The sequence below is a fragment of the Magnolia sinica genome, chromosome 16 (genome assembly GCF_029962835.1).
Source record: "Magnolia sinica isolate HGM2019 chromosome 16, MsV1, whole genome shotgun sequence".
In the NCBI taxonomy this organism is placed as follows: Eukaryota; Viridiplantae; Streptophyta; class Magnoliopsida; order Magnoliales; family Magnoliaceae; genus Magnolia; species Magnolia sinica.
In genome coordinates, this window is record NC_080588.1 from 73813812 (window position 1) to 73827323 (window position 13512).

A 13512-nucleotide genomic window follows, 5' to 3' on the forward strand; every position below is an offset into this window, starting at 1 on the left:
TGGGCCTAATACCTATCCCAATGGGCCTTGCCCATAGGCCATGAATACATCACAATGAGCTTTGCCCATAGGCCTCAACTACGGGTCGCATATACATCGACCGTGGTTATATCAAATCCGATAGCGCGAAACCATCCATCTATGGTGAATAGGGCCCACTTATCTGAGTTATCCCACAAGAGGATTATGAAAATGGGCCTAACAAGGCTTAAGGGAAGGCACAATGTGAACATTCAACCATCATTGCCCATCAATGTGGGCATCTAACCAACATTGCTCTTAAGAAGTGGCCCACATAGAGCCAAACATATAGTGGGCCCATGGCCTCACACAAGGATCCAATATACAATCTTATGAGCCTCATACAAGGGTTACTTACACATCACTATGGTTCGCATCACATGGGTCTCATACACATCAAGTGGGTTGCATCAATGGGCCGCACTAATGGGCCACAAGTATATCAAAGTGGGCCTTATCACATAAGCCTCACATGCATCACATTAATCCTCACACAGGGCCATATATAACATCATAATAGTCCCCATATACGGACCGCATGTACATTATAATGGACCATATCCCATGGGCCCCAAACACCCCGTAATGGGCCACATCCCATGGGCCTCTCATACATAATATCGGCCTTGCCATCTGGGCCGGAAATACATCACAATGGGCCACAACCCATGGGCCCCAATACACAATGGGTGGGCCCTACACATGGGCTTAATATACATCATAGGTGGGCCCTGTACATGGGCCTCATACACAACAAGTTGGGCCTCATTACATAGGCTTAACAATACAAACGGGCGGCCCCGCCTATTGGCTAAAATACATCATGATGGGTCACACCAATGGGTTTCGTGTCTATCAAATTGGGCCGCATCAATGGGCCTCAATAATGGACCTTATAAATTCCCAAAAAATGAGTCATATTGAAGGATCATTTGGATCATGCCCCAAGTGACAATGGAGATAATAATTTTCACTGTTAGAACAATTCACAAGGCCCACCATAAAGTTTATTTTCCACCCAATCCAATCATAAGGTTTTAAAGCCCTAGATTAAGAGGGAAAACAAATCCCATATTGATCCAAAACTTCCATGGCCCCAAAGGGTTTCAATGGTAGACGTTTGAATCCCACTATTTCCTTGCAGTGTGGTCCACCTGATCAAAGGGCTGGTCACATCGCGGTGTGGCCCACCGTGATGTATTTGAAATCCAACCTATTCATAAGTTAACATAGTGATAGATGAAGCGAAAACTAAAAATATAGGCTTGAGTGGAAACTGCTATGGCCCTTAGAAGTTTAAACGGTGGATGTCACTGTCTACATTAAATTTTGATGGTGGGGGTCCGCTTGAACTTTAGATCTGACCCATTCTTTTGCTCATGCCGTAAAATGATATCTCAAGTGGTTGGATGGTTTGAATACAACACGTGCATCATGGTGGGTCCCATGGATGGAAAATACATTAGGGGTAGGATCTACTCAGGTGGCCCACCTAAGGCAGCTCGCCAGATGAATGGATGGACGGTTCGATATAACACATACCTGGTGGGACCCACAAGCTGCAGACGTCAATAGGCAGCTATATAGCTGCCGTACATGCAGCCATTGCTACATTAAAGGAGAGCAGAGGTGGGTCCCACGTAGGGCCCACCCTTCTCAGTTAATATATGTTATTTTATAATATTTTAATATAATATATAATATATTATATCATATATTAATATAATATAATGTATTAATATCATGTTAAATAAACATGCAACGTCCAGGCCCTGGACGGCCTGGACATGCACATACATCAAGGGAGACACCACACGTGGGGGGTGGGTCACACCGTCCAGGGACGGTGGACACAACACATACATAAAGGTGTGGCCCATCAGAATGGAGGGACAGTGTGGATGGGTCCCACGGACCCCAAATGGGGAGGAAAACAAATTTCATAATAATTCAAAACTTCTGTTACCCAAAAATGGTTTCAAAGGCAGTCGTTCAATCACACTGTTTCCCTGTGACGTGGGCCACCTGAGTTCTAAGTACGGCTGATCATTGGGGTGGCCCACTGGTTAGAGGGAACCCAACAAATGCATGGTGTTGATGATCATCACACATCATGGTGGGGCCTATGGCTGGGACCGTGGGTCCCTGCCCGTCCGTCCACAGCAACGTAAGACGCTGCCTGCGCATCCTGAGGTAGCAGCAGCGTCCTGCATGTTGTGTATTTGTTTTGAAAAAAAAATGTTTTCTTTCGGTTTTTCACAGGTGGGGCCCGTATAAGGGGAATCCGACCCAGCCGTTGGATTCCATTGCTCGGGACAGACCCATCAAGCCCAATATTCGATATATTTTGGGGTACAGAATCATCAGGGTAGATTTCAACGGTAGAGAATACTGTCTTTTATGCTATGGCCTGCTAGAATGTCAGATTGGCTCCATTCTTCGGCTCAACGACTAAAATGATCTAGGGAATAGGATGGACGGCTTGGATTAGATCCATACATCAAAGTGGGGCCTGTATGAGTGGCACACCCAAAAAACCTTGCTTTTAATGCATCCCAATGTCAGTTCATGTTTCACTGAAAACCCGTCCAGCGTCCAAATGCTGGACAGTCGGCGTACACCATTTCATCCAGGTGGGTCCCTCATGGACGTGGCCCACTTGAATGGGTCAACCTGATACGTGTGTTTTCCCATCATCCGGACACTCTAAGGGGTAGCAAGGCGGGTTAGTCCCCATGTTTGGCCAGCCATGGGGTCCATTTAATGGACGGTTTGGACACCACATACACTCACTAAATGGGCCACAAAATAAAGGAAGGAGAGAGAGAGAAGCACCCACCTTAAGATATTAAACTCCTCCTTCCTCCAATAAGTCTTAGAGCTCCAAGGAGGTTGATTTAACGGTCCAGATGGGGTTTAGTGTAACGCTCTGAAAATCGGAAGTCGAGTAGAAGTCCAACTCTCGAGTTCCAACACATCACTTATGCAACATATTTAATGATGATTAAATGTTGTCTGTATTAGTGTATAAACCATGAATAAGATTAAGCCAAATCAGCAAAATATAATCCAGGGACAGTTGTAATATGCAAGCGGAAGACTGACTCAGATATGTATAACTTTATAAATCAGTATAAGTCCCCAAAGTATGTATGCATTGCCAGGTCAATAATTACATGTATTGTCTCAAAATACAAAATGTCAAAATTGTAATAGTCCACTACAAGTATAAACCTGAAGCCCCGCCGATCAGAACGGTCTATGTAAACCCACCTAAATACTGCATATATGAGAAAGCATCCTCATCGTCTGCGAAGTCCATCTCTGCCTCATCAGTCGGGTCTCCATTTGCAACTAAGACAGAGTCTGGTTGGTGTTTAAAACACCGTCCCGTAACGTGGGAGTGAGTGATCAACTCAGTGGAACAATAAAGCAAAGGTTAACATGTTCTCAATTCAGTCAAGCAGTAATGATAAAACAATACAATCAAACATCCATAGGTACTTTGATTAATGCAAGAATGGTATTTATAAATGATACATGCCCTCACATGCACTCCCTCTACGATCTTTATCTAATGGTCATGGGTGTCAGTCACTTCCTCGGTGCTCTACCCAATGTCAAACGGCACATGCAGTGCAGTGCATGAACGTGATCACCAAGTTCTTATTAGTCCTTTTTATACAGCAAGATTGGGAAGTTAAGGTACCTCCCTTATATCAATTCTCAAACGATGATCCATTCTAGGGTCATCAATCCTAGTAAATCTCATACGATGTTACGAATCTAGGTCGCTACAAATGGCTCGTCACCTTATCAGTGTAGGCTTAGTTTGTACTCTTATTGCTACGGAAAGGCTCGTCGCCTCTAGCAGTCTTAACGTACGCTCGAGGTCACTGCAAAGGGCTCGTCACCTTATTAGTGTAGGCCGACAGCTCGAATACAGTGTCTCATACCACCGTATTCGGCTCACAAGGCTGTGTTGCTCATTGAACACTATGGGGAGGCTCGTCACCCCATCGTAGGCCGACAGCTCGACCACGGTGTCCCATACCACCATGTCCGGATCATAAGTCTTAGCGGATCGAGGTACCAAGGTTAAAGGGGTTTTAACTGGTGAGTTTGGTACCTTAGATTCAAACAGTAACGTCCATACATGGTGAACATACATCAGGTCAATCGGGTTACTTGACGAGCTCGACTAGTATAAGTGCACCTCGAGTTGATCGACATGAAGGGCATATGCACTCCGTGTGGCCTAACCACTACCGACAACCAAAGTACGACTCGGGTTCACCGAATGCATCTTGTGTGGCGAAAACAACCTCAACCACCTAATCGAGATCTGTTACCGATTGCCTGGACTAAGTCATAGTCCCAATCATACTCGGTTGCAGTTTATATATCACATATGATATGCATGGCAGTATTACACAACAGTTCAACCATTTCAAGCATTTAACATTTCATAAAACACATGTTATCTTACCTAGGCATTACTTCCATAAATCACATAGTAGGAATATAGGTTACATGAAGGAAACTATAGTTATAGAGAAGGGGATTGAGAATCCTATCTCGACACTCTCATTTCAAACATTTAAACAAGCATTTCCTCATACAGGCATTTTATCAAACACTTATGCTACATATATCACATACATTGATTAATTTACTTAAAACGTATATTATAGCAAATCCTTTCACGTAGGAGTTGCAACACATACAATGGTCATGTATTACTAAACATCCATCATAACAAGTACTAATCATAATTCCATATTCATTCAGACATTTCAACAAACACTTAGTCTACACACTTTAACATACATGACGTATGTTGGTTATAACAGGTGTTAGGGCAAACCCTTTCACCACGGAGTTGTCACATATACAACAACCATATATCTACGACGGATAATCATGGCAAGCGCGAATCCAAATTCCACACTCATTCAATCATATCAACAAACACAAGAATGTACTATATTCAACATAGTTCATATATATGTGTAAAGTGCGGGAAACATCGTGTCTAAGCATGTGATAGCAATTCAAGTCAGTCATAAATCATTAACTGACATTGAAAGCCTTGAAAACCATAACCTAAATATTTATAGTCCGCACCTTACGCCGGTAAACGCGTAACGGATTCGTTTTAGACACTTAGCCTTTGTCAACGGCGGATTGACAACCTACAGTATGAAATAGGTTAGTTATTATTACTTACAATGTTTGAAACCCTATAATAGGTTAGGGTTAGGTTCTCTTACCTAAGTACGGAGTCGGAATCGCCGGAATAGCGATGTAGAAGCGGTAGTTAAACCCGAGGAGCGATGAGATCGAATCCCATGAGGAATCTCCAACTCACTCACTTTCTCTCTCTTTCCTTTCATTTTCCTCTACTCTCTTTCTTAGGGTTTTAAAATTCGTATGGAATATGAGAGTGAGAGTTTAAGGCCCTTATATAGGCCCAGAACTGATGGGAATGGCCCTAGGGCTAAGATATACTTAGGTTATATACAAAGAGCGTTTGTTTCAGCCCATCGAAGCACTTCTGGTGGCCCCTTTTTCACGTGCGATCGGACTTAAGCTCCCTGACATTGGATCTAGGTCAGGCTGAGTTTTCGCTCCGATCGGGTTTGCAGATCGACCGTGGCGGATCAGTTTCAATTCAACGGTCACGGTTACTCGATCAGGGCCATAAGCACATGGCCATGTATGAGATATTTCCCCTAATCCGAGGGTGTATTTCGGTCAGATTCTGACGGTCTGATTCTTTATATTTGGCTTGTAAGCGACACGACTCAGATTACTTAAATTCGGATTTCATTTCTAAAGATATTCATGTTTCTCACACACTTTGCTCCGGACTCAAGTTGTGCATTTCTAGACACAATTAAGACTTGATTTCCAAGGGGGATGTCAAGTCCAGTAATGCGGTTATAACTATATAGTTTTGCGGTCATCTAACTTTCAACGTGTAGTCCAGGTTCAATACGGAGTTTCGGTGTGCTCCTGAGAGCAACCGGGTTTACGGATGGATTCTAGATTTCAGGGTAATGTAGCGTCAGTGATACTGCACAGTTTAGGTCTTGCAGATCATATTTAAAGTGATTAGTGCCAATTTTACAAGTACTCTAGTTTAGCACTTGCTAATATTAACGTAATTTCTAAAGGTTTTGGTCATGGGGGATTTCTGCCTGAGGTGGTACTCGGGTCCTTGTACGAATTTTTTCAAGACGTTACAATCTACCCCCCTTAAAGAAAAATTTTATCCTCAAAATTAGTACATTTTCGTACCCCTCAAGAATTTGAGGGTAGTTCTTTCGAACATCGGCTTTTGTCTCCCAAGTAGCCTCTTCTTTCGTGTGATGCGTCCACAACACTTTCGCAAGTGGAATAACTTTGCTACGCAGCACCTGTTCCTTCCTGTTTAGGACACGCGTCGGTCGCAGTACATAAGTAGCGTCCTCGCTCAACTGTACCTTCTCCCATCTGATAATGTGGGAAGGATCGGGAACGTATTTCTTCAGCATAGATACATGAAATACGTTATGCACGCCCGCGAGTGGAGTGGGAAGGCAAGGCGGTACGCTACCGCCCCTACTCGATCAAGTATCTGCAATGGGTCAATGAATCGAGGCGTAAGCTTCCCCTTCTCGCCAAACCGAAGGACTCCCTTCATAAGGAAAACTCTGACGAACACATGATCTCTGACCTCGAACTCTAGCAGTCGCCGCCTCGTATTGGCGTAGCTCTTCGTCTGCTCTGCGCTGTCAGAAGTCGGCGCCTGATAATGTCGACTTTCTCTAAAGTTGCCTGAACTAACTCTGGGCCAATCAAGCTCTTCTCGCCAACCTCTGCCCAGCAATGCAGCGCTCTACACGGGCGCCCATACAGTGCCTCATAGGGAGTCATGCCAATGCTCGCCTAGAAGCTATTGTTATAGGTGAACTCTGCATAAGGAAGACAGTCATCTCAATTGTCCTTAAAATCCAGCACATAGGCTCGCAACATATATTTGCAGAATCTGATTCACCTGTTCCGTCTGCCTATCAGTCTGTGGGTGGAACACAGTACTGAACTTCAACTTTACACCCATCTCTTTCTGGATGCGAGTCCAGAAAATGGATGTAAATCGTGTGTCCCGGTTCGATACGATCTCCAAAGGAACTCCATGCAAATGCACTATCTCCCTGATGTACAACCTAGCCAACTCGTCTGCAGAGTTCGAGACCTTGATTGGGAGGAAATGGGCCGACTTAGTCAATCGGTCCAAGATCACCCAAATAGAGTCAAGTCCCTTCCTCGTCTTCGGTAGCCCTGAGATGAAATTCATAGAGATGAAATCCCACTTCTATTCTGCTATGGGCATGGGCTGAAGTAGTCCAGGAGGTCGGCGATGCTCTGCCTTGACCTGCTAGCACATGAGACAATGAGACACATAATCTGCTATGTGAGCCTTCATATTATCCCACCGGTATGATCTCTTCATGTCACGATACATCTTTGTACTGCCTGGATGCACAACCATCCTTGAATTGTGAGTAGCCTCAAGAACTTCCTTTCTCAAGTCAGGGAGGTTCGGGATACATAGGTGGCCACGGTAACGTAAGCCTCCATCCGTACCAACTCTCCATTCGGCGTCCTCATCTCTGCTAGCCTGTTCTCTCATCTTCGCCAATAGCTCATTGTCTGCCTGAGCCACGATAATCCTATCATCAGTGAGGGGCCGTACTCGAATATGTGCGATACCCTTATATGGTTCCTCCACCGTGAGTTTCTGCTCAAAGTCTCACACAAACTCTACCATGTCCCACTCTGCCACCATTAGTGGAGCCGCAAATGTTATGGTCTTCTTGCGGCTCAACGCGTCAGCCACAAGGTTGGGCTTACCGGGATGGTAAGAAGCCTCGAATTTGAAATCCTTCAAGGTTTTCATCCATCGCCGCTGCCTCATATTCAGGTCCCGCTGGGTGAATTTGTATATGAGGCTCTTGTGGTTGCAAAAGATCTCAAACTCCTCTCCATAGAGGTAATGTCTCCAGATCTTCAAAGCAAATATGACGACAGCTAACTCCATGTCGTGTGTAGGGTAGTTTTCCTCGTGTTTCCTCAACTGTCGCGATAGGTAGGTAATAACCCTGTCCTTTTGCATCAAAACACCACCCAAACCGACGCGAGACGCGTCCGTGTATATCATATACTTGACCCCTTGCTCTGGTAATACTAACACAGGGGCGGACGTCAACTTGTCTTTCAACTCCTGAAAAGCTGCCTCTGCCTTTTCATTCCAGGCGAACTTAAGATCTTTCCGAGTCAACTGAGACAAAGGTCTGACTATCTTGGAGAAGTCCCGAATGAATCGTCGATAATAACCTGCCAACCGAAGAAAACTCCTCACCTCAGTAATCGAACCGGGCTGCTCCCAGTCCTGAACTGCGGCTACCTTGGCAAGGTCCACAACTATCCCTCCCCTGGACACCACATGTCCCAGGAACTTGACTTTTTCTTTCAAGAAGTCGCACTTCTTGTACTGGGCGAACAACTGGTTCTTCCTCAGAGTATCCAAGACTACTCGCGGGTGTTCTTTGTTCTCTTCCTGACTCTTAGAGTATATCAGGATATTATCAATAAACATGATGACGAATCGGAATTGAAATGACTGAAATACCCTGTTCATCAGGTCCATGAACACGGTCGATGCGTTCGTAAGGCCAAACGACATTATGAGAAACTCATAGTGTCTAAAACTGGTCCTGAAGGCTGTCTTCTGCACGTCCTCATCCCTGACGCGCAACTGGTGATACCCCGACTGCAAGTCAATCTTCGAGAAATACTTTGCCCCCTTCGACTGATCAAACAGGTCATCTATCCTGGGCAAAGGATACTTGTTCTCTACTGTCACTTGGTTCGATCTGCGATAATCAATACATAATCGCAGAGATCCATCCTTCTTCTTTACGAACAACACGGGTGCTCCCCATGGGGACACGTTGGGCCATATAAAGCCTGCATCCAACAGATCATTGATCTGTTGCCTCAACTCCTCCATCTCATACGGAGCCATGCAATAGGTTGAAAGAGATACAAGTGTCATACCAGGCACTAGGTCGATGGTAAAATCAATTTCGCGCTGAGGGGGTAGTCCAGGTATCTTCCTGAACACATCTGAGAACTCTTGGACCATAGGAGTGTCCTCAAGCGCTGGACCACGAGCGTCCTCTAACATGGAAGCATAACAATCAATGCGATAGGGCCAACTGACCTGTACTGGGAATGTAAAGGTCGTGCCCTCTGGTCCATAGGCTGTCACCACTCTAATATCGCAGTCGATTTCTGCCTTCACCTTTGTGAGCCAATCCATACCAAGAATGACATCATAATGATGTAATGGGGTGACAATCAAGTCGAGGAGCACTGTCCCGATCCCTACATCTATCGAACACCCCTTACAGATCTTGGTAGCGTCCGAGAAAGTCCCTATAGCGGTAAGGATTCTCACCCCAACCATAGGACTAATTTCCAACCCTGGCCGCTTGACTGCTGTGCACGATATGATAGAGACAGTGGACCCGGTGTCCATTAATAAGAAAACTGGAGTACCTTGGACATGTGCCGTAACATCAAAAGCCATAAGTGCTATAGGTGTTGCCTCTGATGCCTTAGCTGTAAGTGAGTGTACTCGAGCATGCTGAAAACGATTGGGCTGAGGTACCATAGGCCGTTGAGGCGGCCTAGATCGAGGTACGGGTGGCCAGAATGATGGATGGGGTGGTGCCGAGCATAGAGGTGGTGCCGATATAACCTGGAGAAGCTGGTGGTTGACCCTCTGGGGTGGTGAGAAGCCGCTATCCCTTATCCTGGTGAAGCAGTTCACCTCCATGTGGCCTGACCTCTTGTAGTAGGCACACCACACATCAGGTCACCTCACAGGGGCAGGTGAAGTTATCAGCCTCGGCGGTGAATCTACCCGCAGCCTCTTCCCGAGGAATGGTCTGCTCGGAATCTCTGGTCGCGGCCTAGGAGCCATCGATGCTCGCCCCCGTCCTGCTCAGCTCTCGTGAACATGCTCACTAACTCAGCATAGCTAGGTACGCTAGCGCAGCACATCTTTTAGCGAATATCTGGTCGTAGGCCTTCAGAAAAATGCCGCATACGCATCGGCTCATCTGCCAGAATTAACGGGGCGTACCTGCCCAATTCCGTAAATCTGTTCTCATACTTGCCACTGTCATCCCTCCCTATCGGAGGTGAATGAACTCACTCTCCTTCTCGTGGCGATAGGTGACGGGATAGTATTTCTCATGGAAGCGAGTCTCAAAATCTGCCCATGTCCATATGTGTCTGACCGCAATAGTACAGAGGACACTATCTTACCATAACCTGGCCTTCTTCTCAAACATGAAGGTGACCAACTCTACCTGCTCGGGCTCTATGCAGTGCAGCGGCTTTAACATCTTAGAAATGCGATTAAGCAAATACTCGGCCTCTCCAGGTCTATGAGTACCCGCAAAGGTAGGGGCCATAAGCGCTGGAATCGCTCAAAGTGGCCGCTGACACCTGCATTCCCACCAGGGGGCGTAAATGGGGCAGGCGGAGCCACACCCATGCTCTGGGCAAAAATTTCTGCCATAGAAGTAAAAAACTGCTGCTGCTGCATTAACAACATCATCTGCTCCAACCTATCAGTAGGGGGAGCCGACTGAGGTGCAGATGGCGTCGAAGAGGACGCACGGTTCTGTTCTGGAACCGGTGACACAACAGGTGTAGGCCCATTGGTGGGGCCAGTGGCTGGCTGAGAGTCCGGCATGGTGTCAGAGGGAGACGGGCCCAAACTGGGGTCTGTATGGCTATCGCTTAGGGGAGGTGCCCCGTCAAACGAATCCCCAAGAGTGAGCCGTGCCGTACTCCGTGCGGCCTTAGGTGGCATTCCCTATATACAACATAGGGTGCAACCCAAGTCAGATTCAGTATGCTCACAACCTTAACCACACAGCATTTACACACAGTTTAAAGAAACTTCATGCATTTCATTTACCAAAATTGTCACAATACATGAAATACACATTATATGAATCATGACAAGAAATGCATATGAGCTATTATAAGCAAGGCTGTAAACAGTAGAACAAACTACCAAATACAAACACACTTCCTACCTACTATACTACTAGGCCCATCAACATTAAAACGCAAACATTTTAAAACAGCAACAAAACAAGCTACTGAGCAACGACATGGATGACTAGACATCCGAGTCTGGCGACGGAGGAGGGGCACCCTTATCCTACAGGCAGCACATGATAGCTTTCAAGGTGCGAGTCATCTTCTTAAACTTGTGCTTCATGAGGGCCCGGGTATCAATGATCTCCTGTCGTAAGGCAGTCTGACCCTCCTCAAGTCGAACTAAATGGGCTTCCCTAGCAGCCCGATCAGGGTCATGCTCCGTTACCGTAGGAGGGGAGCTCTCATCCGTGTCCTGTGCCTCCACTTCTTCTTCCTATTCTTCTTCTATCTTTTCTCTGCTTTCCTCCTCGCTTTCATACTCCTTACTAGCCGTCTCGTCGGAATTCGACTGGGAGGACCGCGAAAATTTACAGAACGGTACGAGATAGGATATGGGTCTTACATGCAGTTTGTATAGAAAGCAGTTCAAGCTAATTTACTAATTAATTTAGTTTAGTACTTAATTAATTTTCGTCTAATTTCTTCATAATTTGATCCTTAGCGGTTTCTTCCTGAGGTGGTACTCAGGTCTTTGTACGGATTTTTCCAAGACATTACAAAAATGTCTAACAGCCCATTCATTTTATTAAGTAACCATGTCGCTTTGTACTATGAAACCTCATCACTTTGTTCAGTGGAACTCCATCTCTTTTTTCTCCAACCCCATCACTTTGTTTCATGGAACTTCGTTACTTTTTTTTATAGTGGAACCCCGTTCATCACTTGTTCCACCAATCACATCACTCTGTCTAGTGGGAGTCAGTCACTTTTGTCTTCAAACCTTGTTACTTCATCTAGTGGAACCTGGTCACTTTCCTTGTCAACCAATCACTTTGTTTAATGGAACCTACTACTTTATCTAACAACCTCATCAGTTCATTTTGTGGAACATGGCCACTTTTTCCGACACCCCATCACTTTTTCTAGCGGAGCCTCGTTACCATAATGACCCTGTCACTTTATTTAGTAGAACTTGGTCAAATTGTTTGATGGAACCCCCTCATGTTATTTGGCAACCTAGTTAGTTTTTATATTGGAACCTTGTCACTTTTTTTTAATTTTTTCCAGCAACCCTTTTACTCCGTATGGTGGAACCCTATCACTTTTTTTTCGACAACCTAGTCACCTAGTAACGTGGAATCTCGCCACTTTGTTTAATAACCTTGTCATTTTATTTAGTGGAACCATGTCACTTTTTTCAACAATCCCGCCACTTTATCTAGTAGAATCCTGTCACTTTGTCCAGCAACTTCTTTTATTTGTCCAAAGAAACTCCTATAACTTTATCTGATAACCTCATCACTTTGTCTAGTGGAATCTTGTCACTTTGTATAGTAGAACTCTGTCAATCTCTCCAGCAATCCTGTTAGATTGTCTAGTGAAACTTTGTCACTTTTGTTTAGTGGAACATCGTCACTTTTCTAACAAAACCATCACTTTACGAGTGGAATCCCATCACTTTGTCCAGCAATCGTTTTGTCCCATCACTTTTTCTCGTGGAATTACGTCATTTTATAATATTTTTTTAAAAAAAATACTCATCATTTTATCTAGTGGAATTCCATCACTTTGTTTAATAAAAATTGTCTAGTGAAACTACATCACCTTGTTGATTAACCCTAAGGGCCCGTTTGGCCAGTCGGATTGGAAGGGACTGGATGGTATTGGAAGGGATTTGGAAGTTAAATCCCGGGATTGGCTGGGCGTGCCAAACAGAGCCGGTGATTTGAACCCAATCCCATGGATCTTTAGACAATCCACTGACAACACCATCATTACCTTTAAATCCCATCCACCTGTCCCATCATCTCAGGTTTAAATCCGGGATTGGCCAGGTACCAAGCAGACTCGATATAGCAATCCCATGGATCTTAAGACAATCCACTAACAACACCGCCGTTACCCTGAAATCCATGCCATCTCCAAGACAATCCACTGACAACACCATCATTACCTAGAAATCCATGCCATCCACCCTAATACCATTCAATTCCTTCCAATCCACCCGGTCAAACGGGCCCTAACAGTCTATCAAAAATCCATCATTTTGTATTACTACCGACCCAACAACAGCTAGCCCATTTTGTACTACTACTGACTCAACAACAGCTAGCCAGCTTGTGTCAAAGACATGTAGGCTTCACCATGATCCATCCGATTTATCCATTCCCTCCCATCCATTTTTCAGATTATTTTAATGCATGACTTAAAAATAAAAAAATTAGGCAGATACCACTACCGAATGTCTACTATCCAAAA